This window comes from Camponotus vicinus, unplaced genomic scaffold (genome assembly GCF_025532165.1).
Source record: "Camponotus vicinus isolate PSW18456_S1 unplaced genomic scaffold, iyCamVici1.0 SCAF_5, whole genome shotgun sequence".
Taxonomy (NCBI): Eukaryota; Metazoa; Arthropoda; class Insecta; order Hymenoptera; family Formicidae; genus Camponotus; species Camponotus vicinus.
The window spans coordinates 20,371,629-20,397,421 of NW_028141977.1; the positions used below are offsets into that span (position 1 = coordinate 20,371,629).

General features: G+C 32.6%; 1 protein-coding gene across 5 annotated transcripts in view; it reads right to left on the reverse strand.

Moving 5' to 3' along the window:
• The window catches only part of LOC145971791 (rap guanine nucleotide exchange factor 2), a 117,504-nt gene that overhangs the window by 43,877 nt on the left and 47,834 nt on the right, over nt 1-25,793 (reverse strand). For 2 of the 5 annotated variants that reach the window (XM_083099847.1, XM_083099843.1), the window contains exon 1: nt 9,793-10,043. The exons of 2 other annotated variants lie outside the window; for them this stretch is intronic. The gene's annotated coding sequence lies outside the window, so the exon portion shown is untranslated. Of the gene's footprint in view, nt 1-9,792; nt 10,044-25,793 lie in introns of those variants that run through there. One more of the 5 variants, XM_083099850.1, reaches the window with a different exon arrangement.

The following is a 25,793-nucleotide window of genomic DNA, read 5'->3' on the forward strand; positions in this document are numbered from 1 at the left end:
AGAAACGATTCAATGCGTATTCTCGGAGCACCGGCACCTCGCTCTAATAGAATTGCCAGTCGATTGCCGATTCCATCTTAACGAATGCATTTGTATTGTAGAGTCTAAGACTCGCGCCACCGGAGATTGAAAATCTTAAACATCGATCGATACCGCCTTGTCGTCCCATTTACAGCTAACAATATTTTTATGTTTCAGAAATTGTCAGTGCCCGATATAATTCAGCGACGTTTAATTATATTATTTCGTAGCAATCAGACTAATAGAATTACAATTAACCAATTATAATTAACAATATAAACTTGAATTGTAATATTTATTAGAATGCAAAAAAGTACACAAGCTAGTTTACATCATTAATGATAATATGGCAATAATAATATGATAAATTTATATTTTGCTTTGAATTTGCAATACACACATAATGGCAACTTTTTTGAATGTGCTTTTTTTTAAAGAAAACAATGGTTAAAATAATATTTTTAATGAATTTATAAACGTTAACTGCAAAAACTAAAGTAGATATCTTAAATGAAAAAAAAAACTGTTTTACAATGAAAACTTCCTTGTAAAATAAAATTTTAAATTAATCGACATTTCGAATTATAAATTTTCTGCAGAAACAATCGTGAGAGAAGAAATATCGAATTCGAATAAAAAAATGACAGTATATCCAATTTAACGGAACTGCTTGCATATACAATTCCATTCTTGCAGAAACCCTGTCGTAAAATACTATAAACATCGATCGTTCTCAGCAATAGTAATCGGTTTAATGCGATCCGATTACGCTTTGAATTTCTGTTACTTCACAGACGATCCGTATTTTTTGATCGCAATCGCAGTAGCACTCGCGAAGGAAAGTTAATCCTTCTAATTGTTTGTAAATTTTATTCTTTTCTCTTCTTATGTAAAATATATACATATATATTAGGTATAATCTAGGTCAATTATGTTAATTGATTTTACGCAATTTACTATACAAATAATAAAAAGAAATAAAAATAGAGATAATATATTCTATAAAAAGAGTTAGATACGAAAAAATACTCCTCTCGTAATAAATATAATCAAGTTTCCAACATACAATATTTTTAAAGAAATTATAAAAAATTTTTACGGTATTATAAAATCTTAAAAAAAGTTATCTTTATTGTCTTTAAAAGAATTAATTCTACAAATGATATATTTTCATCGCAATTCATAATTCTTGGATCTTTTTTTATTTTCAGATAGTTGCAGTCTAGTAATTGATAGATTTTTCAACCATTGATTTTATTGCATATTGCTATTGTGCATACTTTAGTAACAGTAAAGTTATGCGTATACCTGCAAGATTGTATAATTTTTTTCTCGATACTATTGTATTTTATCCCGTCAAGAGATAAATCAAAAGATATGTGTCAGGAGTGACGAAAAAATTTCATGCATAAAAATGAATATTTATCGCTATTCAAATTTCTTAGTTTCTTTTTTATACGTTCGATATATTGATGCATACTAGTTCGCATAACTATTATTATTTGTAACACCAATCAAAGTCAATAACGCGTGCAATAACACACGTGAATATGAAGAGAAAAAAAGAAAAAGAGAGAAAGAGGGAGAAAAGAATGTCGGGAATGATGATAAATGAACGAAGCACTGCACTGCACATATCGGAATCAATGCGAGCTGTTCGTTAACGAAACCATGAGAGAATGAACGTTTGATATTATCAACAAATATCCATTTCGAGCATCAATTCTCGCTAAAATTCGAACACGATAAAAGTGATTAGAAAGTATTTATCCCGCAAGAAAGGAAAATATGACTAACAGAAAAAACATCTCTATCCTTTGAGAGAGATAAAGAGAGAGAGAGAGAGAGAGAGGAGGAAAGAGAAAAAGAGAAAAAACGGCTCAGCGATTTTCTACCTGAATTCCTGTTCTAAGTTTACCTCGAACCAACATTCGAAATCATAGGTAAATTTGCCAATCAAAAAAATTAAATTTAAAATTAAACTGCTTTTTAATAGATACGTGATATAAAATCTCGTAATCGAAATAACACATCTATAAAAATCTAAGATAAAAAAACAGAAATACAAAAAAGATTTCTATCTAGAAGATAAATAGGTGATTGACCACGTGTAATCTTCTCGAAAATAAAATACATGTATATTTTTTTCTGTATCGTCTGCTCCATCTTTAATATCTTCTAAGTAGAGAGGAGATCTTTTGAAATTATAGTTGGAATACTATGTACAATATATTCATGTATAGAATTCACGAAAAGCTGCTCTCCAGCCTTCTTATCCTTAAATATGCAGTTTTCCTTGCACATGCACAAATACTCTATTTCAAACGTTGTATCGCGTTTCTGTCAGATAGCTCTGAAGATCAAACGTGACGTGAAAGCACATGAAGGATAAATATGAAGGATAATCCTGCAAACGGATGTATAAAAGATAAATATTACATTTGCATGTAACACTTATTCACAAATCTCATGGCATTTATCATGACGTAAGACAAAAAAAATGTTTAATTTTGTGATAGAATGAAAATAAATCTGTGATAAAATTGGGAGTAAATGTTATTATTTTATTAACCTTGTTTTTCAAACGGATTTAAATGGATGTAATTTTTCGCGAATAAAAGTACAATGCATATTTAACAAAATACAAAATAGTTCTTTTAATCCTCATAATAAATGCGGTTAAATAGCTATTCGTACGAGAATTACAAGCTTAATACCGCCATTACATTTTACTTTCATTATCAATTACTGAAGCTGACATTTAAAATGAACAAATTTTAGCCAAACATTCTCTACATTTACTTCGAATTCTTATCATTATAGATAATATTATTTATTAAAAATATAATTCATTTCTAATAGATAACATTATTTATTAAAAATATAATTAATTTCGTATAATATTTCAATATTAATATTTTTTAATTGTCTTAAATGTTATATTTTGAAAATACAACGTCTCTTCTCGTATAATGTTAATTCATACAATGTATATTTTTTCTGTATATTTTTCAAGATTTTATCCAATTTCAGCATAAACTTATCGTTTGAAAATCACACGAATAGTATACTAGATTTATCTTCTTTTTCCCCCATTTTCATGTACTTTCTATATATGCAAGCACACGCAATACATGTGCCGTACGCATTTATCCGCGTTACATCGTCGATTTGGCAAAGTCTGGACGTGTGCAGACAGTTAATCAGCGGATGAACCGAAACCAAACAGGTCAAACTAGTGGGTGTGTCATTCGCGTGTGTGTACTCACTGTGTATCGGTCGTGCATGCGTGCTAGCGTGCGTGCCAACCTCTGGCTGTACTCGTGTATGTACGTGTGCTGCTCAGCTGCTATTTGGAGCAATCTAGTGGTCATAAATCGCAGCGGAGGTATCGCGTTCGCCTGGATATGCGGGCGGTATGTCTATCGCAAGGCGATATAAAAATGTCAATAAAACAACCTCCCTTCTCTCCTTCCATCTTCTCGTATCATCATCCTTCCATTCCTAACGCTCGCGTTACGTTTATGTATCAATGTGACATGGCTGCGATCGATTACGTTTCGTGCTGTTTCCGAGAATAATCCGTATAAGTTTAAAAAAAAAAGAGAAACGGATAAAACATGCGATACAAATAAATACAGACGTAAATCCGCTAGATGTACATAAATATTAACTTTGAAACGTTGCACAGAGTGTCTCGAATTTAAATGTCAAAACTTTGGAAACGTGCGGAGGGTCGATCAACTAAAAGAATAATCCGAATAAGTTAAAAAAAAAAGAAAGAAACGAATAAAATAAGCGATACAAATAAATACAGACGTAAATCCGCTAGACGTACATAAATATTAACTTTGAACAGTGTTGTACAGAGTGTCTCGAATTTAAATGTCAAAACTTTGGAAACGTGTGGAGGGTCGATCAACTGAGAAAAAAAAATTTTAGAAGTTTACCCGTTTTTGCTCCTCCTTTTGGAGAAGAGAGCAAAAAGTTTTCAACGAAAAACAACACTAAAATTATTAGGTTTATCAAAAATTCATTTAATCGATTCAAGAGAACAGTTGAGAACAGCTGACTGCACCAAATATCACCAGAACAGTATCTGGCTGTAATACGAGCTATCAGCGATGCTCGCATTTGTTGTAGGAGGCCAACATTTTGAACAATACCTTCGTTAAAAAATAATAAATAAATAAATAAATAAAAAATTGAAGTTTTTTTTCAAAAACAAACAAATCTCTAAAGGACTTTTTCTTACAATTAGCTTATCAATCTCCCACATGCTTCCGGAGTTTGGACATTTAAATTCGAGACACCCTGTACAACGCAAAGATTATATACGCAATGCAATTTAAAAAAAAATCAGAAACGTCAAAGTATTTATCACGTGTTAAAAAAATGTTTATATTCGCGCACGATTATATATTAATTATTTTAATCAAAAAGGCCCGTACTCGCGTCGTACAACTTGCTTCGTGTAAGCTTCTAGCTCGGCAGCTCGAAATAGTTTCCATTCTTCGTATTAAGCGATGCAAGGGCGCGAGGCGCGTTTATAGCGCGGAAAAAAAGCCTTCGTTACGCATCGACGGGATAACATTTATACATGGTGCGATTTCACTCGTCGCGATAACTATACGCGCATGCATCTCCGCAACGCTCACGCAAATATTTACGGAGAACACCGGCAAATCGATGCACTATCCTTCATGCTCGGACGCAGATCGGACTGCCCCTTTACCGGGGCAGTGACCGAGGTGAGGGGGGGGAAAATATAGGTGCAAAAATCGATGACGCAATCGTTTCAGCCCGCGTCAGTACCGGCTAGCGGAATTTATCCGATAATGCGATGATACGGCTGGCATGTGGTGTGTGCGGTGTCGCTAGTTAACTCTCTATCAACCACTTCCAAGTCACCTGTATATTTGCACCTACGGTGAATATTATACGCCGAGAGAAAGAACTAATTGGATGAATAAAACCGATTATGCCATCGTTCAAACTATTATTATATATCAATTCAACGATAAGTTGCATAATTAACGCGACAATTATTTCGTCGATTACGTATAATTAAGAGGATCGTTAACATTTTTCCTTCCATGATTTTCAAAATGGCTAAGCTTATCGAGATAGCGCTGTTATTAAAAAAAATATTACCTATTCTCTAAGTACGTTATTTGCAATTCCATTTGAGAAATGATATAATGGAAATGCACGTGAGATTCTCGATTAAGTATCCTCTATGCGGGAGAAAAGGAAAATGTAAAAGGAAGGAAGCGCGTTACATCTGTCTTATGTAAGACTCGACGTCGACAGGAAACATACCAGGGCATGTTGAAAATGGTTTCAAGAACTCGAAACACGTGTTCGTCCTTCAACAGGAAGCGATGCACGCCACTCGTTTCACGTTTAATTGGCAGATTCAACTCGAGAGGATTCAGTGACTAACACAAATCACGTGTCGTCCCCCCGAAAATGCGATGCGTGTTGCATCTCCGAAAGATATCGCGGCGAGAAAGCGCGAGATATAAAATACAAACGATCTATTTTAAAAAAGTTCATAAGTCGCACACTCTGCGGAGAAGCTAAAGGACGTGATAAATTGACAGAAAAAATTGATTACCGGTAATTTTGAATCTCTTAATGTTAAAACACATCGGCTTTAATTTGCGTAGGTAGATATAGCTACACATCAATCTTCATTCCGCAGACTTTAATACGTAATCCAACTTGCGCAAGCTCTCATACGTTACATAAAATGTCAATCGCTTGTCATCATAGTACAACAAATTTGATCGCCACAAATTGTTTTAAATGCTGCGACTATAATTAATTGAATATATAATATCGTATGGGAAAACAGAATATCGATATTGGAGAGCAAAAATTTCGCGAGATTTACAATGCGTGAGAACACGGGATGGATCAATACCTGGCTTTCGCATTATTTCGAATAAATTAAAGCTCAAGGTGTATACAGATACACAGAGAAAAATGTATACTGTATTCAAATAAATATTATTCATTTTATGTATATCATAAGTTTGTATAAACGCAAATATATCACAAGTTCACCACAAGCATTAAATTTCATCGAATATATTCTGAATTTTAGCAAGTGCAGTATTTTAATCGAGAATATTAAATTAAAACAAAAATTTGATTTGCTTACTACATAGAGTTGGCGTAAAGTAAGTTTGATTTTTCTTTGACACAATTTTACAATATTCCTGAAGAGAAAATAAATTCTTCTTTCGAGTACATGATAATGAGACTTTCTAACACTTGGGATGAGTATATTTTAAGACTATTATCAAGAATATATTCGTTGTTGAAGAAAACTATTACTTAAAAAAATAAAAATAAATTGAGTAATCGCTTTTCTTGACAGTAGAATGATATTTTTCTCTATGTATTACAATTAATAAATGATTTTAAATGATATTTATATCTTTATACTATGCAATAAAATTAATTACATAATTTTTTTTATTTATTAATGTTTTTGGAAAGAGCGAAATTGTCCTACATTTCGCATTGATGCGATTATATGGCAGAGAAAGATATTTATTCTCTCGATTTTATCATGAAAATGATGACTTTTGCGAGAGAATTAAGTAACTAATACGCGTATCTTTAGAAGTCGAAAATGCTGACGGAATAATTAAAAATGCGATGACTGTAATTATCCTCAATTTTCGCCGCTACCTGCGATTAATTATAACAAGACAAGCTGTATTGTTTTACCTTACTGTCCGACAAAAGCGTCTACCAGCACCGGAATGAAAACGGTAACTCGCACTTGTTCGTAACAACGTCGAAACAGCGAGAGAAACGAGGAAGCGAGGCAACGACGTGTAACAAAATGCGCATGTGAACGAGGCAACGCGCGGATCGAAGCACCGGAAAACGAACATTCGCGGTTCGCGCGCGAAAATACTCTCACATGGGAGAGAAGACGCGTCGTCGGTCGACGATGATCGTTAACCGAAAATCAACAAAAGAGATCCAGGCTGGGTGAAAAGAGCCCGCGGCGCGGAACTTTTTCCATTTTTTTTCTCTCGATATACCTCGGGACTCTAAAATATTCCAGGTGAACGATCCGCGCGCGCTTGCGAGCCCATCATCATCGACGGAAGTAAATTCGAAAATAAAATGAGAGGTATAAAGTGCGCTGGAAATAAATCGGATCCATTTTCCCTGCACATAATAATTTTTTTTTTTTAAGTATACTGTTTTAAATATCTCTACATTCTTCATATTTATATCGTTTATATTCCAAATTATTAATATTCCGTTGGATTATTAAGATAAAGTATTAATATTCTTGAATGTTGCCACGTGAAAAAATGAATTATAAAAAAGATGCTTGATCGAAAATATAAAAATTCTTCGTTTCGCGAGAATTTTTCGATTGTGCGGCGACGCCTCCGCTTTCAACTCGCAAGAATGCATCATCGGATCAACGACGGAATAACGACATGTTACACGTTATCTATACATGCAAACGAGCTTTCAACGAAATTGGTTCCGACAGAATCGCTCTCTCGCCTGCGAATGGGAAAAGTTTGACCGAAGAATATATATATGGCTTTTCCCTCTCACAATCTCTCTCTCTTCGCTCTCGCTTCGGAGAAATTTCGAAAATGAAGACCGGTGTTGGGTAAATATACGCGGATTACGTATCGAATATGTATTTGCACGCAACCGCATTGCACGACGTGTATCGTATGTAAAAAATATTTCGTTGCTCGTAATTTCCGTCCGTTTGTGTTATGTGCGCGTTTCGTACACGTAACGCCAATTAAAAACACGTAACGCTCTCTGGAATAAAAAAAATGCGCCAAAGAGACGTCTAAATTATTAGTACTGTACGATATTATTAAAAAAAAAAAAAAAAAAAATTACGCTATCTCGTCGCTCCGAGTTCGCGATTTCCTGTTTACCGAAATCATTACGATTACACGTGATTCAAGAGTGTCACAGAGTTAGGTCAAGGTTCTTCGATGCATGCATAAAGTACCATTGCATTCTGATCCACAAAGAGATCTCGGTTAAATACATCTCCTCTCGCGATGGGAATGTCGGGACTTAACATACAGGACTCGTAATCCGACAACGCGAAATTATATCCCAAACATTTAAATAATTCATACGTTGAATGCATAAATCACTAAGTCGCGTAATCGGATTTCCTGGAAATTATGCAAAATATTTTCGATTTTTCTCCTTCTCTCTCTTTCACTTCTTCTTTTCGCGTTCAGTTTTTATTCAAAACTTTATAAAATATCAAAGGTTAATTACAAAAGTTAATTGTAACAATTATCGAAAGAATTAAATTGAAAACGATAAATATGATTAAACCATTCCTCGGTGGATTTTTCACTAGATGTTAAACGATTGCAGCATAAATAACGATAATCATCTTCGGTATTCTGGAAATTATATAAAGGCAATGGCGTAACGAACGCTCACCGATGCGTTTCTTTTGCATATTACGCAATTCCCATTGCAGCAACCGTGCATGTACATACATCCATCCACGATTCGCGATTAATTTATCATGTGTTCAGCGGCGGTATCGAAAGATAAAAGCTTCTGTGTGCGTTAATATTTTAGGAATCCATAATGCATGTTGCTTTCAGGATCACCAGGAACATGCCGATATTTTCCAACTTATCGCTGTGACCTTCCACATTCTCGTTTGCATTCGTTTCCGGTCTCCATTCATTGAAATGTTGATTCATAAAGCTATGTATTTTCAACGACTTTTTCAATTCAGTTGTGAAAATTCTATCGACGCGATATTCATTTTCGTAACTCCTTCTACCGCTCTATTACTCGAGATAAAATTATTCGCCCAGTATGCGATTTAAAAATTTATTTTTTCCTAATAAGTAATTTTACAATTAAATAAATATACTAATTTAAACATTCTAATTAAATCTTTACATTAAATATATTGAATTTTTGAATTTTTTTCGAATAAAAATTTTTTCTAAAAAATTTTGAAACGATGCAAAAATAGAATTTCCAAATGAAAATTTTCAAATATATATTTCGTACATCAAAGTGACATCTTTTTCCAAATTCATTATTATATTTATGATAAATAAATTATATCTTAAATTTTTTTCACAAGCAGAATTTAAAATAACATACAAATAACATTGCGCGACATATGTCGACTGCGAAGAGATTTAGAAAAATTAAATATCAACAAACGCGTTAACATATCAAAAACGAATAATGTGCTTATTATATTCAAAACTCGCGCGCAGTTCCAATTAGATAACGAAGGCCGACTTCGGAGCAATAAGGTTATCGCGAAAATAAATTACGGTTTTAACAATATGTGTAATGTTACTTTTAAATTTGAGGATTTAAAATTGCGGTCCATATTAAACGCAATAAATTGCAATATATACATAAATACAATTTCACTCGATAATTTCACTCGATCAAAAGTTATCCACAGCTAAAAGTCTTGCAAATAACGTGCGTTGCATTGCTATTGGATATATTTCATTACTAACCTATACTACTATACTAATCGACGCTAATCGCAAAAGTTACGAGTCAACGTTATAGAGAGAAAGATGAATAAATAAATATGCAAGAGAGAAGACGCAATAGTTTGACACTGACAATTTTTCGCGCGAGATCGGTACATCTCAGCAGATTTAATAAAACACGATCGATGAGGCCGGTTCGTGAATCTCGGACGCGCCGCATACGACAAATTCGTGGCCGTCCAAAACAACCTGTCCTGACCTGTCCTGTCTCGTCCTGTTTCGTCCTCGCCGTCCGCTGCAGCTGCCGCGCGTAATCCACAGGCGATTGCACTCCGAAAATCGAACGAGAATCGCGCGGCAAAATTTTCACTCGACACCAACGCGCGATGAAACCGTCTCGCGGCCGAAACGACTCGCCGCCGATGATCGACGAAAAAACGGAGCGGCGGAATCGCCGATATTTGGCGCGCGAGAGACCGGGAACGGCGCGTCGAAACGCGCGCTACGACGTCCGAAAGTGTACTGGCGCTGGCGCTGCCGCGCCGCCGCTCACGCGCACCACGATGTGACGCCGCGCGGCCGCGCCCTCTGCCGGACGCTCCGCGAAATAAATTCGGAGATGCATCGATACGCCTCGTACGCCGAGTCGGACTGTCACTCGAGGGCCGCTTCCGCCAAACTTGGATCGATTTAATCGTTGATTATAACTTGCGCGATTAGCCAACGATGAAATTTGTGTTATATCACAATATTATGTGACAATGTATTATGTCATGTATTGCGATATAATATGGCTGAAAACTTTGATATTGGTCACTCTGTAAATTAATTTATTAAATTAATTGGAATTTGATGAAAGTGGTTCTGATTACATGATAGTATAATATCGAGTCGAAATCATTTCTGCTTGCATGAAATATAAATTATATGTACTCTTTGTTTGCAGTATCTCATATTTTACGTTTTCAAACAATGTTGAGATTTTTTCGGTTTCAAGAGCATCCCCGAAGACGACGCATAGTCTTATTGAAAGGGGAAACTCTTCTTCACTTTCTTAAATTTCCTGTCCTATATCAAATAGCAATCTGTCGTCGCTGTTGATGCTCCAGCGGATATTTTGATTTACTGTAGCGGAACGACGTGCCAGGTTTTTACTCAGCGCAGGAAGGGATGGTCCACGTGCGCGCGGAAACGAGTAGATTTCCTACAGTAAATTAAACTCCGAGCCGAAGGCGACGACAAGTCGACCCAAAGGTACAGGATACGAAGAAAAGCGGAGAAACACGGCGATTTCCTTCGTTGGGTTTGACGATTCCACGCACGTTAAAAAAGGGACGAAAAGAGAATTCCGCTTTCTTTCTTTTTTCTTTTAATTACTGCATTTAAATCCACGCGAATCCATACACGTGGGTACGTTATTCATCCATTGTGCTTTTGGCTACCGCAGACGTCAATTAGAGAACGAAATTAAAGAATTGTAATAACGCTCGTGAAATTCTTTTCTTTCCAAAAGCCACTTTGACATTTGGAATTTATCCACGACATGCGCAAAATTAAATCCTTTATATCGTACATGACATTCGTGACAATAACTTTCCTCTATATGTTTTAAGACAAGGAATTTTATCCACCTTTCAATTTTATAAGCCTTTCCGGTAATCATCTCTATTTTATTGTCTTTATATTTTTAATTAATAATCTAAATATGTGTCATCTTTATCTCAATTAAATATAATATTATTTTATCTTTCTCTCAATTAAATATAATATTATTTTATCTTTCTCTCAATTAAATATAATATTATTTTATCTTTCTCTCAATTAAATATAATATTATTTCTCTTTGATTTTTATATTTTTGAATAATATTGTAATTTCCATTTTACAATCGATATTTGTATATAAATATTATACATACGTATATAATATTATGTAATATGAAAAAAATTTATATATACATATAATACTTCAAAAAAGTGAAATACGCTCTAGTAATTTTTAATATTCTACAAATTCTCGCAAAAAAACTACACAGAAATTCGTGATCTAAAATAAAAGATCGCGTTTTATTATTTGCGTCTGATGAAAAACTTCAGCTTTGAAGACTCGAGATTAACATGAAAAGATCGATCGTGGTAAATTTAGCGTCTACTCTCATAATATAGCTGCTCCTCTTCTACTTAGACACAAAACGCTCGTTATTTTACTCCCATCGCGATTCGCTCATTAATGAAGCCTTAATTAGACGAGTTCGCCTTTTTATCCAAATGATAGTTACTTCCGGTTCCGCTTCCTTCAACTTTTGTACAAACGAGTTAAGTGGGATGACGTTCATCATCATCATGCATGGTTTAAAGGATTAAAAGATTATTCATCTCGAGAGACGAAATCAATAATCACGAGGTTTACAAAATACAATTATACAAAAAATTATTATTATTATAAAATGCATAGATAAAACAATTATATAATTTGTAAAATCCATAAAACGATAAAAAGTTTTTTAACAATTCTATTAATCGACAATTTATGAAATAAATGTGCTTGAAAAATGTATCAGAGAAGAAAATCTATGAGTTAAAAATCAAAATAAAAAATAAAGTCATAGAGAAGGAAAATTTGTATTTATTTTTATTTTCAAGCACTTTTTAAGCATTTTTCTTATTTTAAAAATATAAAATTTTATTTTTTTTGGAATCTTCCTTTTCTGCCTCTCCATCCTTTACTATTTAATATAAAAAGCGAGTGAAATCTAAAACTTTCTTTTTAAAGTAATATTACTATGGAAAAAAATAATTAACTTTCCTTGAAGCGCATGCATGCGTAAAACAATAATTACGTCTACTTCGGTGTCTCTCCCATCGATTTCTATGAATTTCAATTAACTCACGCAACATCCATTAAACAGAATATCCAAAATAGCAACTGTAAGTCGTCCTTGCGCGCTATTTCTAAGAATTAATATGCGAGATATAAAGTGGAATTTAATATACCGTCTCGTTTTCATTTCCTTTCACGCCGCGTGTGCAATACGTTTAAATAATTTTTGCTCCACAACATGACGTCAATTTTCACGCTAATTAAGCTTCGGAGTCACGCCACGAACTAAGCAAAAAGATTCCTACTTTCCTAATGTAATTATTGCATCGCACTCAAGTATATCGAATGACATACCAGTTATAAAATACGAATGATACGTGCACTTTTTATCTACATTATGACATCGTGAAAGTTCAACGTGAAAACGTAATCCCGGATCGTCTCGTAAATATTAGAGAAATCGAAAATAGGTACTTGTGACGGACATATAACCGTTCATTTTTTTAAAACACATTTTATATCATTATTGAAGTTTTTCCTCAGATTTCATGCAAATTTTGCATCATGTCCATTTAAATAGATACATAGATGGTTCTCGATTTAATGACTTTTCCAACAATGCAAAATGCGCAGCTATATTAATATTTTTCTCTAAATGTTATTTTTATTATATATTTATTATCTCATAAAATGATTAGTTATTAATTAAATTAATAGCGCGATACTGAGTAAAACCGAGTCATGAGATATAACATGTTAATCTCGATAAATGGCGTAAACGATCAATAAGTGCTATTCATCTTTGGATGTATCCTACAGCAACAGTTGGCTCGTTTCGCCTTCGTTTCAGTCATTAATCGTAATTAAACAACGTTTGAAATCCGCATCTATATGTCAATATCATACAAGATCGAGAACGGTATTAAAGAAGAATAATAATACGATAAAACCTTTAATCGCACAAAAAATAAAGTTTGGCTTCAAGTTAATTCTTCGATCTTCGAACTAACGATATCAAATATTATTTTTATTAAATTAATTAATTATATTTTAATTATATTTAATTATTATTAATTATATTTAAATTAATTAATAATTATTATTTTTTGATTAAATTTTTTCAATAACAAATAGATTTCTTTTCTTGTAAATTATTGAAGATTGCTTGATACAGAATCAATGTTTCTCGTAGAGCGCGACTTAGTGCATGTCCTCGCGTCGCCTGTACTCGATCTATCATAATAACGGGTCCAGAATTATGTCCCTCTCGTGTATATCGACCGTGCTGTCTCCTCATGTGCTTGAGCCTTCGCGAATCGTTTGCCAATCTACCGCACGTGTATGTTTCTGTCCGTCGTCTCCCTCCGATGATCGCATTCTCCTCCTGTCGTTGGTATCCTCCTCTCGCCATATCGGGTCGTCCTGCTCGGCGGCCGAGGTGCCATATCGACCTGGCAGCTCTCTGTCTAGACTAGACCTTCACCAGAATATGCCAACCAAGCCGATGTTACGGGCTCTAGTACCGTTACAACGCTCGCTTTTTTCGTCCTCGATACGCCATGATGTGAACGATGTGAGATGAAACGAGCGTTGTGATAGCACCACAAGTGGCAAATTTGCTCGCGTGTAAGTTTGCGTTGTACTTATATTGTAAAAAATCACCTACATGTATATATATTTCAATATTCTAGAAATCTAAAATTTTAAAATATTTTAGAAAGTCTTTTATTTTGTGTACAAAAATATAAATTTGTTAAAATGAATATATATTTAGGATATGTCATCAAGAAAGCTTTATACATATTTACGAAAAATGTGGCAAAACGTTTGTCTCTCAAATAATACACCAGAATATTATAAACGTTGAAACTTAATAATCTCGCAACAAAAAATATCCTACAAGGATATTTATCACTTTTATATAAAAAAGTTATATTAAAAATATGATTCTTGAATAAAATATTATAAATGATAGATGAATCGTATCATAGATATATTTACGTTAGATTGAAAGAATTTTTAGAAAGGTATAAAATAATTCATGAAATATTCTGATGATTTGTTTCGATTCAGAATGCACAGTTATCATTGAGTAACAACGCACATACTAATATTAGAATTCTCTTATGTTTGTCCAGAAAATAATTCTGATTTCTTATTGATAATTTCCGATAATGAATAAACTGCATTATCTTTCTAATTCAACACACGTTATCCTAATCTGATTAATCTAGTTATGCAACTCGAATCGAGAACCGCATCGACAGATTCACTAAAATTGGAGCAAATTTCGAAAACGAAATTCGACAACATGTATTATTTCCTCGCAAACAATCGGACGGCTATGTAAAAAACATTCCGCTAAAATCGCCGCGTAATTCATTCGCCCCTCTTTCTCTTTCTCTCTCTCTCCATCTATCTGCTTTTGATATACCTGTCGATAACAGCATTGAAAAATAACCACGCAACCGCGGGGATGAAAGGGATATAAATATAAAAAAAATCACGTATAGTATAACGAAAGAAAAATATAAAATTTATAAAAAGGAATAAGAGAAGTAAAGCGGGGGAAAAGAGAGAAAGGAAAGCTTCGTGAACGCTGCGCGCTTGTCGTAGAAGTTATTAGGTCGAAGCCACTTCAGGAAAAATACCGACCGACGACGAAGCAGTAGGAGGATTTTCTAGGAGTACAACCGGATATAACGAAGTATTACGACCTACACAAACAACATGCAGGGTGGTTTCTTACGCCATAACTCTGATATATTATTTCTGAACTTATTACGAGCACAAAATGTCATGTGAATGTAATGTTTGTAAAAATACGTGCGAAGAAAACAAAAAGCATTTCACTGTCTTAAGTTAATAATAAAACTTTTACAGGTCCCCATATTTATAACAAAGTTAAGTTTATACATTAAAAACATTAGTGTATAACAAATATCATGTATAATATCCTGTTATATTAAATATCGTACTTGTCGACTTTAATTAATCTCAAAATAAATTAATATTCTTATCTTTCCATATATATGTATTTTTTACGTATATTTTTTATGTACATTTTACGTTCATTTAAAAAGTTCGTAAAGCTAATTTATAAAGCTAGTTTGTTTATTAGTTAGCTAATTAGAAAGTTAAGTTGTTTTATGACTAATTTCGCAAAAATTTTCTTTTTGAAAAAATCAGTACATAAATCTTAAACTGAATTGGATTCTTATGAGTCGTAAACTGTAGTATACCAACATGTTTTGCGGAGGGTCGACCATCGAAGATGCCAAACACGTGCCTTGCTTAAAGACTACAAAAACTCAGAGAACATATCCTTTCGATAAGGAAGAACAGATTTTCTTTGTAATAAATATTTTTCTTCATATACATCATTATCGTGCGCGATACGAGTCAAAAAATAAATAGGATCGATATCACAGTTCCCGCGGCTATAAAATAAAGAAGGGAAATTTCTTGCGCTTCGGATGAAAGAAGCGATCTCGTGAATATATCAAGGTGAAAATATTTTAGGGATATATCAGTCAGAAAAATTGTTCCATTATAATAATAAATGGTAGATTCAAGTGTGGGTGGAATAAAGTCAATTTGAAGTATGTGGCACTTCGAAAGTGAGATGTAGGATAAAAGTGATCTGACAGCTGATCGATGAGGAAATTAACTTCGAGCGAACGACTAATTAGATTAAACCAATTCTCATCGAGTATTCTACCGTTTATTTTTACACATCTTTCCCTCTTTCTATTACAGTCTAAATGTTATTTTTTATCTTGACATTTTATTAAAATTTCAAAAGTAAGAAAAATGTCATATTTTTTTAACCATTGTTCAAATTGATTAACAATATTCGTCGAAATACAATAATAAATTCATGTATAAATCACATGTGAATAAAGTGTAAATATATGAAAAAAAAGAAATTTTTCTCTTTAATGAATCGAATAAATTGAAACTTTAAAAGGAAACAAACAGTATTGTAATAACAACTAAAATATCAAAATACTTTTTTTTGTATAAGCAAGAACAAAAAATATTAAAACAAGAGAATTCTCTTAATTATTAATATTATATTACATCAATATTTAACAAAAAACATCAATTTATCAATCTAATTATTTTATCTCCTCGCCGTTTATTTTCATACAAAAGATGATCATATTAATTATATAATTATTCTATACGATATGGTATATGTTATATTCATCATGGACATAAATTAAAAAATTTTTAAATATTAAGTCTTTAAAAAGTCTTTAATACGTCTATCAAACTAGTGTTTGTGATTAATAAATCACGAGCCCATGTCTTTTTTTTTTTCTCGACGTATACACTGGATCTCGAAATTAAGAGCAAGTCTCGAGTAGCCGAGGAAGCGCAGGTGACGTCGAGGTACATGGTTTTTTTTCCTTTTTAATTGAAAGAGTAGAGAAAGAGGCAAAGGAGATGCCGATAAAAAGCAACGATAGCAAGTGTCTCGATATTTCTAAAGGCATTCAAGGCGACACACTCGATGCAGCCGCGATAAGAAGTACTTTGTCCGCAAATAAAGGCCGAAATGGTCTCTCCTTTTTTTTCCTTTTAAATATCCAACTATGAATTTGAGCAAACTAATTCGATTCTGGCTAACTACTTCACTTTTTTTCTGCAATTTTTCACATTAAAATTTCTTTAACGCGCAATATTGCATTCCCGAAATAATGATTTTCGTTTGGACTCGTTAACATTTGCACATATCTTTCAAAGAGCGGCGGCAGTTGTCGATGTCCAACAACTCGAGTTAAGGAGAGCGAATCTGATTCTCTTCCTTTTCAATACATGGTAAAATAGTACACGTCCTTTACCATCAACAACTGCGATAGCGTTTTCCTTATCGATTGTCGTTAACGCTCAAAAGATATTCACCATCCATATGCCATTCATATTCGAAACAGCTGTGTACAGTTATATAACTATATGTTAAAAATGTATTATTGAAAAATCAATTATAAAAGAGAAAAATCAATTGTAAAAGAAAAAAAAAGAAATTCAATCGATTATTAAATTATCTGAAACTTACATGTAATATGGTCTGTTTAAATTAGATATACCATAGTATAACATGTATATTGCACATAAAAATATTTAATTTGTCTAGAATCAATAATACTCTGATATTCACACAAGAGATGGCTTATTGTTATTTAATAATATTCTCTTTCTAAATTGGACATTATTAGAATGTGAAAATGATTTAATAATGGTTCTTAATGGTTAATAATGGTTAATAATAATTCTTTGAGAATATTATATTTAATATTGAAAATTTTAAAATACAAAAACGCAATATATGATATATATTTCTTTGTCATGATAACATTAAAAAGGAATCAAAAGGAAGCGATATAGAAGGAAAAATGCTTAGAAATCAATTTAATGCTATTGTTGCTTGTTATCAGAGTCACATGCGAGAAATAATTTCCAATATTCTATTACTGAACTGAGAAATATCTCCAGAGTACAATATCGCGATTCATCGATTGATTTAAATAACAAGACGAATCGGTAGAATATAATTTAAGACTTTGATTATATCAATTAATTTCAATTCCAGGTCACATTTATTTTTGACTATCATTCATTTCAAACTAAACATACATCGTAAAAAATCTCAAGAGCATTTTCATGTACGCTTCTCGATCAGATATTGATTAGTTTGATAGGCACATTAGCTTTAAAGATTTAATATTTTGAAATTTTTTAATTATATTTTTCTACGCGCGATAAATATAACATGTCATACAGAATAATTATATAATTAATAGATAATATACATAATTTGTTGAAAATAAACGACGAAAAAATAAAATAATTAGTGATTGATAAATTAATGTTTTCTGAATATTAATATAATTATATAAATTAATATAATATATTAAAAATTTTTTAAATTATTGTTTTAATGATTTTTTTTCTTGCTTACATAAAAAAAAGTATTTTGATATTTAATTATTATAACAATATTGTTCACTTCTTTTTGATGAAATCTTTATTTGATCTTTATTTGGTTCACTAAAGAGAAAAATTACTTTCGTATATTATACATGTAATTTATACATAAATTTATTATTCTATTCCCAATTTAAACGAATATCATTATTAATAAATCTGATGGAAGATTGTTAAAAAAAATAACAATTTTTTGAAATAGCATTGGAAAATTAACACAACAGCAATCTGCACATATAAAATACGTATAAAATATTTATCTCTAAACTGTATTTCTTGAATACAGTTAATGAGTTTATAACAAATGAACTCGATTTACAAGAAATGAAGGAATATGAAATATCCGATTTGCTGCATTTTTCTAAATCGTACAACGAATCGTAAAACATTGCAAATGTGGAATGTGGTGCTTGTCGAATTCCTCTAATTAGTTTTTAAATTGTAAAACAGATATCGGGTGTATCGAAAAAAGTTGGCGCGGCGGTATCGATCTCACGATGAGGGGCGGTGAGCGGCGGGATGCGGGGCAAACGTCGATCCGATTCCGACCGATCCTATCCGACGTAAATGCCGTTGCAACCGGCTCAAAGCAGCAAAACGAAATACACGACGCGCGAGTCGAACAAACGCAATAAGTCGCCAGCTACTTTCTAGCCCGCGGCCTGGTGCCGCGAAATGCAGCTTCACGCTCTTCTCGCGCGGTTCCAGCGATCAATTCGCGCGCGTTTGCGGCTACAGGAGGAAACCTCCGCTCTCTGCTTCTCACGAGTTGTATAAAATTCAAAATAAGGCAGAATATAAAACACATATATAAATAAAATCAAATTTGTTTGAAAATAATTGTCTTATAGTCTTGTATAAAATCTTCTTATATAAACAAATGTATGACTGATATATTTATTTTCAATCGTAATGCATCTAATTTCTATAAAAATTAAAAAAAAAATTTTTTTTCCACAAGTACTTTGCCTCAATCACGTAAGGTGGCTTTTATGCAATGTACATTATATCCCAGGAAATTTTGACGGTGAACGATCACGTGTGAGATTTTAAAATGAAGTTCAAGAGTTCTCGCTCCAAAGTGGAGCACGCGAGTGTCATTTCCAGTTCTGGAAACTTGACACACATCTCGAAGATTTGGTTGATGAGTTAACGATTATATGAACAACTTATCCATTTCTGTAGATTTAAGAGTGACGTTAATTAATTTAATTTAAAAAATTTCTATCTCTTGAGCTTCTTGTTGGCAAGAATATCGAGACAAATTGTGTGATGCAAGAAGAGAATAAAAATATATACCGATACCTTGAAACATGAGTAATCAATGTCATTGTATGTGACTTGAAAGTAAAAGGTCGAACGTCCCACATATGCGCGTATAATACATTTCCCTACCTCTATTTTTTATAAAACGACATAATTATAGAAATAAATTTAGACACCGTTAAGTTATCGAGCGATGGCTAAAAGTATACGATCAACTCCATTTAAAAAAATAAAATCATCATATATATATGCATCTATATATGTATATTTAAGCATCTGTATATTCGAGTTTTTAATAATTTGACTGAAAAGAATTCACAAGGCCAAGAATATAAATTAGAAATGCAAATACGATTCACCTTGCAATGCTAAAAACTGATGTTTATAAATGTAATTATTTCTGCAATTTAAAAATATGTCATAAATTTTCATAACGATGATAGAAATACATCTCTGATCAAATTAAGTAATCAACTAGTCCAATAGCTGAGTTTTCTCAAGTGATTCTTGAGTAATTCGCTAAATATGGAAATATTTCAACAGATAATTTAGATGTGATATAATTCAGATCAATGTTTTTTAATCCCTTACTCATTTAAAAAGAATAAAAAGAGAATAAAAATTTACAATTCTGTTAGAAAATTAAATAAATTAAAAAGATAATGAGAAACACTGATCACCATTTTTGAAATGTTTTTCTTTATAAAAAAATACAATTTATAAATCTATCTAGTGCTTAAAAAATAAAATATAATCTCTATATATAAAACCTTTCTATTGGTTGTTAATTATTTCCCTAAACAACTTTCTAAAAAACATCTTACGATTAATTTCCGAGAAATTTTCTAGACATCACTTAAATAACAATGTACTTGTTCATACATTCATAAATTAATAAAAAAAAATATGTAAAGAACGTTTTATCACAAGAGATGTATAATATCGAAAAATTAATCTCGAAAGTTATATACATCGTAGTATCCTCAAACTATCGTGATTTTTTATAACGATCTATGGAAGATATTTAGAAACTCGCTTAAATAGATTATAACGCCCGGTTGTAGATGGAAATAAATCAGAGCCGTGTAACCGCTGTCGCTCATGCGAATATAGATAGAAAAAGCGAGATTTCACCAAGACTTTTCTCTACTTTCCGCGATGCACGCACGTAATTGTTTTCTACGGAGCAATATACATTGCATGTACATACGATGTCGACATGCACGTGTTAGTGTCGCCATGTGCTTTTTTTGTCACGTACAAGATAGTGAAATTCGTTAGTTACGCTGAAAAAGATAGTTATACGTGACAAATTTTTGATAGTAAGATATGTAGAAAGTTTCCTGTTTGACAAGAACGAATAAGTAGCAAAAAAAGTGTGAGAATTCTTGAAGAAATAGTTAGAAACAGGTGATCGAGATTGAATAAAAATCTTTTCTGTTATTTCGCAACATTATTAAAAAGTAAAACTTGTAAAATTTTATCAATTCATCTTCATCATTAGAACTTTAATTTCAGTAAAATTGCAAAAATAATTGCAATCTTAGCGCTTGTTTTGGAATAATTAAATATTTCTATTTTATTTTTATTTACACATATCCTATATCTTTAATGATTTAATTAATATTCTACAATATTTTTTTGTTCTCAATCGATTTTTATTTTTTTATTTTATTAGAAGATTAATTGCAACCTATAACTTAAACAATTCATTATTTAAAAAATAAGAGATAAAATCTCACAATTTTATTAATTTTAATTTCTTCTACAAATAATTCAACTTGATGAGACGGAAGTAAATAAGAAAATGGCATAATCGATTGGAAAGTATCCGGATTTTACAAGAGCGATTTCATTGTCAGTAATTTGCGTCGTTAAAGCATCCTTAATAAAATTGGTGAAACACGATTATAATATGTTACTCACACATCCGTCGTTTAAGAAAACAGATAATGTCAAGATTTCAAGGCAATTCCAAGGTAATTCAAGGTGAGTCGGACGAAACGGATGAAACCGGTGTTCCAGATGAAACCAGTACATTCCATCACATAAACTGGTACAAGAAAATGCGAGCACTATTTCCACGAGTATAACGGTCATCAAATATGCCGTTACTTTTCGCAATTGTTTTGGTACCGTGTTTTCTTTTTTCAATAAAATCTTGTGAAAAATTGAATTTTTAACACGAAATTAAAACCTTATGCAATTAATAGAGCTTCAATTGTAATCAACAATCAACTTGATTTTATCAACTTCTCTTAATTGTAACCAACTTGATTCTCTTTAATATGTGATCTTATATTATGTATAATTTGATAAATTGTATTTTTATTTTTTCCATAATAGAGCAAAATTTTTGATGAAAATATATAGTGTTTACAAATATCGTGAGATTTTTAAATATTTATTTTTATACCCAATTGTGCAAAGCAATCGTTTGTACAAAATAAGTTCAACATGAAAAATACATAAAAAACATAATTTACAAAATACCTAATTTCTGAGGAAGAATGATTTCTACTATTAATCTTAAATTTAATCACATATACACATACAAACATATGTACGATTTGATAACATTGCGTTTGTCACTCATTCTAATTGGTCGCAAAAAAATGTGCCGAGGAAACGAAATAAGAAGCAATGGTCAACAATCGATCGAGAGAAATGTGACGCTTTCTCATGAAAATACTAACTTTAATATTAATGTTCTTCTATATTAAATGAAACATATAACACATTAAATCACTCGATTATGCAGGTAGAAACTGGTATTTTCCCCTCGAGATAAAATCTAGCCTTCGGTAGAAACAAAATACTTGTACTGTCTCCTGCGGAGAAATAATACTCGAAGTTTCTTTCACATGTAAAGGGCGAGTTCCTAGGGCACGATTAAAAATACTTTAATTACGTAATCGTCACGCCGCCATGGCGCAGAGTTCACCGAGGCGTGAGAACTTGTGAGCTCATCGATATAAAAATACGAACTTTTACAGAATCACAAAGAAATAATAGAGGTCGGAGCGTGCGGAGAGTTCTATGATGCAGGACGCGACACGTTTCATGCTAATTATGCGTTAGTAGGTAAAAGGCTGCTGCACCAGTGGTGTGCCAAGCGGAGGCCACCATGCACCTAAGCAGGATAGTAACAGCACCGTGGTAGGCGTATAGTCGTCGCGAGATAGCGTGTACGTACACGCTATAAAATACCAGCCATGGCTTCGGAACCAATCGGCCGTTTCGGTGCACCTCGCTGCGCATTTTGCTTTGTACGGTGCACAATGCTCCCGTTGTTGCAGCGCATACTAGATAGATAGCCGTCTCTTCGGAATCTTATGAATTACCGCACACGTGAAAGGAAAATTCCAAAAAGATAAAAAAAATATATATCACGACGCGCGACTATTAAGGGGTTATACCTAGTCAGCAAGTCGAAAAACGTATTTTTGGGGAATTTAAAAAAAACTGTTAGGTATTTTTATTTCATCGATTCTTTATCATAATATATATCTGTCAAAGAAATTTTCATAATTTTTTCAATTAAAAATATCGAGAAATGTAGGCACAGCAGCTATTTTCCAGAGACATCTTTTTTCGGAGGCGCTTGGCGGTGAGCAAGATTGCTCGGAGCTGGATCATCTGAAATAAAAAATTCGAAAGGATTTAGCTTTCGTATGAATTGATCTAGTCGGTGAACGAAGGAATTTTAATTTTGATGAAACCTTTTTTTTTTATTAACAAAAGAACGAAAAGTTTTAACATGAAAAATTCGTATTTTTGCGTCAAACGTCTGTCACATTGTCAAAAATCAATTTTTTGTAAAATCCTTCGTTCACCGACTAGATCAATTCATACGAAAATCATACTAAATCCTTTTGAATTTTTTATTTCAGATGATCCAACTCCGAGCAATCTTGCTCACCGCCAAGCGCCTCCGAAAAAAGATGTCTCTGGAAAATAGCTACTGTGCCTACATTTCTCGATATTTTTAATTGAAAAAATTATGAAAACTTTTTTGATAGATATATATTATGATAAAGAATCGATGAAATAAAAATACCTAACAGTTTTTTTTTTAATTCCCCAAAAATACGTTTTTTTCGACTTGCTGACTAGGTATAACCCCTTAAAAGAGGTGCGTGAGATTTTATCCACTGTACGAAGCGTTACGTTTTCCAAGTACAATTTTTTTCACGCGAATAATGTAAGAATTTACTAGGATAAATAATGTTTATGGAAACACATGTCGATGGCCGCAGTCAATCTCGCAAAGAGAGAGTCGCAGACTATGGTAATTTAATTTGTACGCCAACTTTCTCCAGTTGCAATTGTATTCGCACTCTCTTTGCAAAGTATCATGAAAAAGGGAAAACGTGTCGTAACTGTCGTGGACGAGATGCTCTTTTCGAAACTTGAAAATTTTTAAAGTCGAAACTCAAACGAGCTTAAAGCCATGAGAATAATCTCTCAAGAAAAAGGGAAAAACGGAATTAAAAATTAAAGATTCGAGTTTGCATCAGAATTTAGTGCTTTGAGTGTTTCTCTTGGAGAAAAAAACCTCATTAAAAAACCATTCAAGTTTTCAGCTGAAAACATGTGTTACCGATTTTAATTTCTTTCATTTCCTTCCTCGTGCGATCGCATTAGAAAGGAAAATGCCCTCACAAATGTGCCCGGCATAATAAGAATACGACGCAATGGGAAGAGAGAGAAATATCCTCAGACTCGTATATATTAAAAAACTTTTCGTTTCTACGTCTCACTGAACTTTGTTCGCTACTCGTTTTCCGCCGCGTTCAGCACAAATTGAGAAAAACTTTAGTGTGCGATTTTTTCGCGGCACGTACCAGATGTCTCGCAATTATTAGCATCGAAAAACGAGATTATATTTCTCATAAATAAAATTTCAAGTAATTAAACTTTATCGATAAATAACAATTAAAATAATAGCTCGTCGCAAAAATTATTATTAACAAATAATGAACGTTTCAACTATAAACAACTTGAAATTTTTAAAATTTTTGAAATATTAGTTTGCTATAGAAAATTATTACAACGTTATATAATAGATGTATAATTTCTACATAAAAAATTTCTTGCTCTCTACAATATATATGCTTGTGAAATGTATTCCAATTACAACTTAATCCATTTGGAAAAAGGTAAAAATAAAATTGGATAAACTCAAATAAAGACTGAAGTTTTCCTATCAAGGTTTATACGACACCCTGTGTACAGAGATACGGAAAACGAATCGGAGAAAATTCGTGTCGCTCCTTTTCCCAAGGGGAATGGCAACGTACTATCGATCGTACTTGCGTCCAGAGAAATAGCGTGTTTCGACACGTAATGCACAAAAATTCAAGGTTTTAGCTTGAATGAAATTAGCTTCATCCAATCTACCGTATCAAAATTAATTGCAGGTGATTGCAAAGCTTTGAAATACTATCATGTAGATATTGACGAGAGAAATATTAACGATTATTCAATAATCAATAATATATTGCAAATTTCTATTATTTTTGCCTATTAACAAATTATTTTAATAATCTTGAAAATTAGTTGATGTAAAAATTCAAATTTTGCCGCAATCTATAGGAAAAGTAATAAATAAAAATAAATAAGAATAAAAAATAAAAGCAAATTAAAGTAAAGTAGATTTTACTCGACGATATCAATATTAGATCAATGGATTAAAAATATAAATTTTATTTTTAAATGTTCCGACATAGAAACTAAAATCATATTGTATGATGTAAATATCAAGTACTGTTACAAAAAATCAATCTGTAAAGTTTATCGATGCAAAATATGGCAGGATCCTCGCAAACATATCGCTCGAGAGCTCTAATATACGTTATAAAGCACTATGGCACACCTCCTTTAATTTAACGCTATAGAAAATTGTTCAAGGGACAATTCCATTGTTTGACGAAATAATAATCTCGATCGCCGTTGTCGATGGCCTAATGTTTTCGGCACTCGAAAGAAAGAGCAAATGGTGCTTCACGGCATAACGTAAACATTTCATCAAACTCGATGATCCTAGCACTCTTAAGGGAAGGAACGAACAATCGGCGCGCACGCAAATGGTTATACGCCACTCGAAACAATGATCGAAAAACCTTCCGTGGACTTTTTTACCTCGTCGGCGCCCAACGGATATTTTGCACAATAATG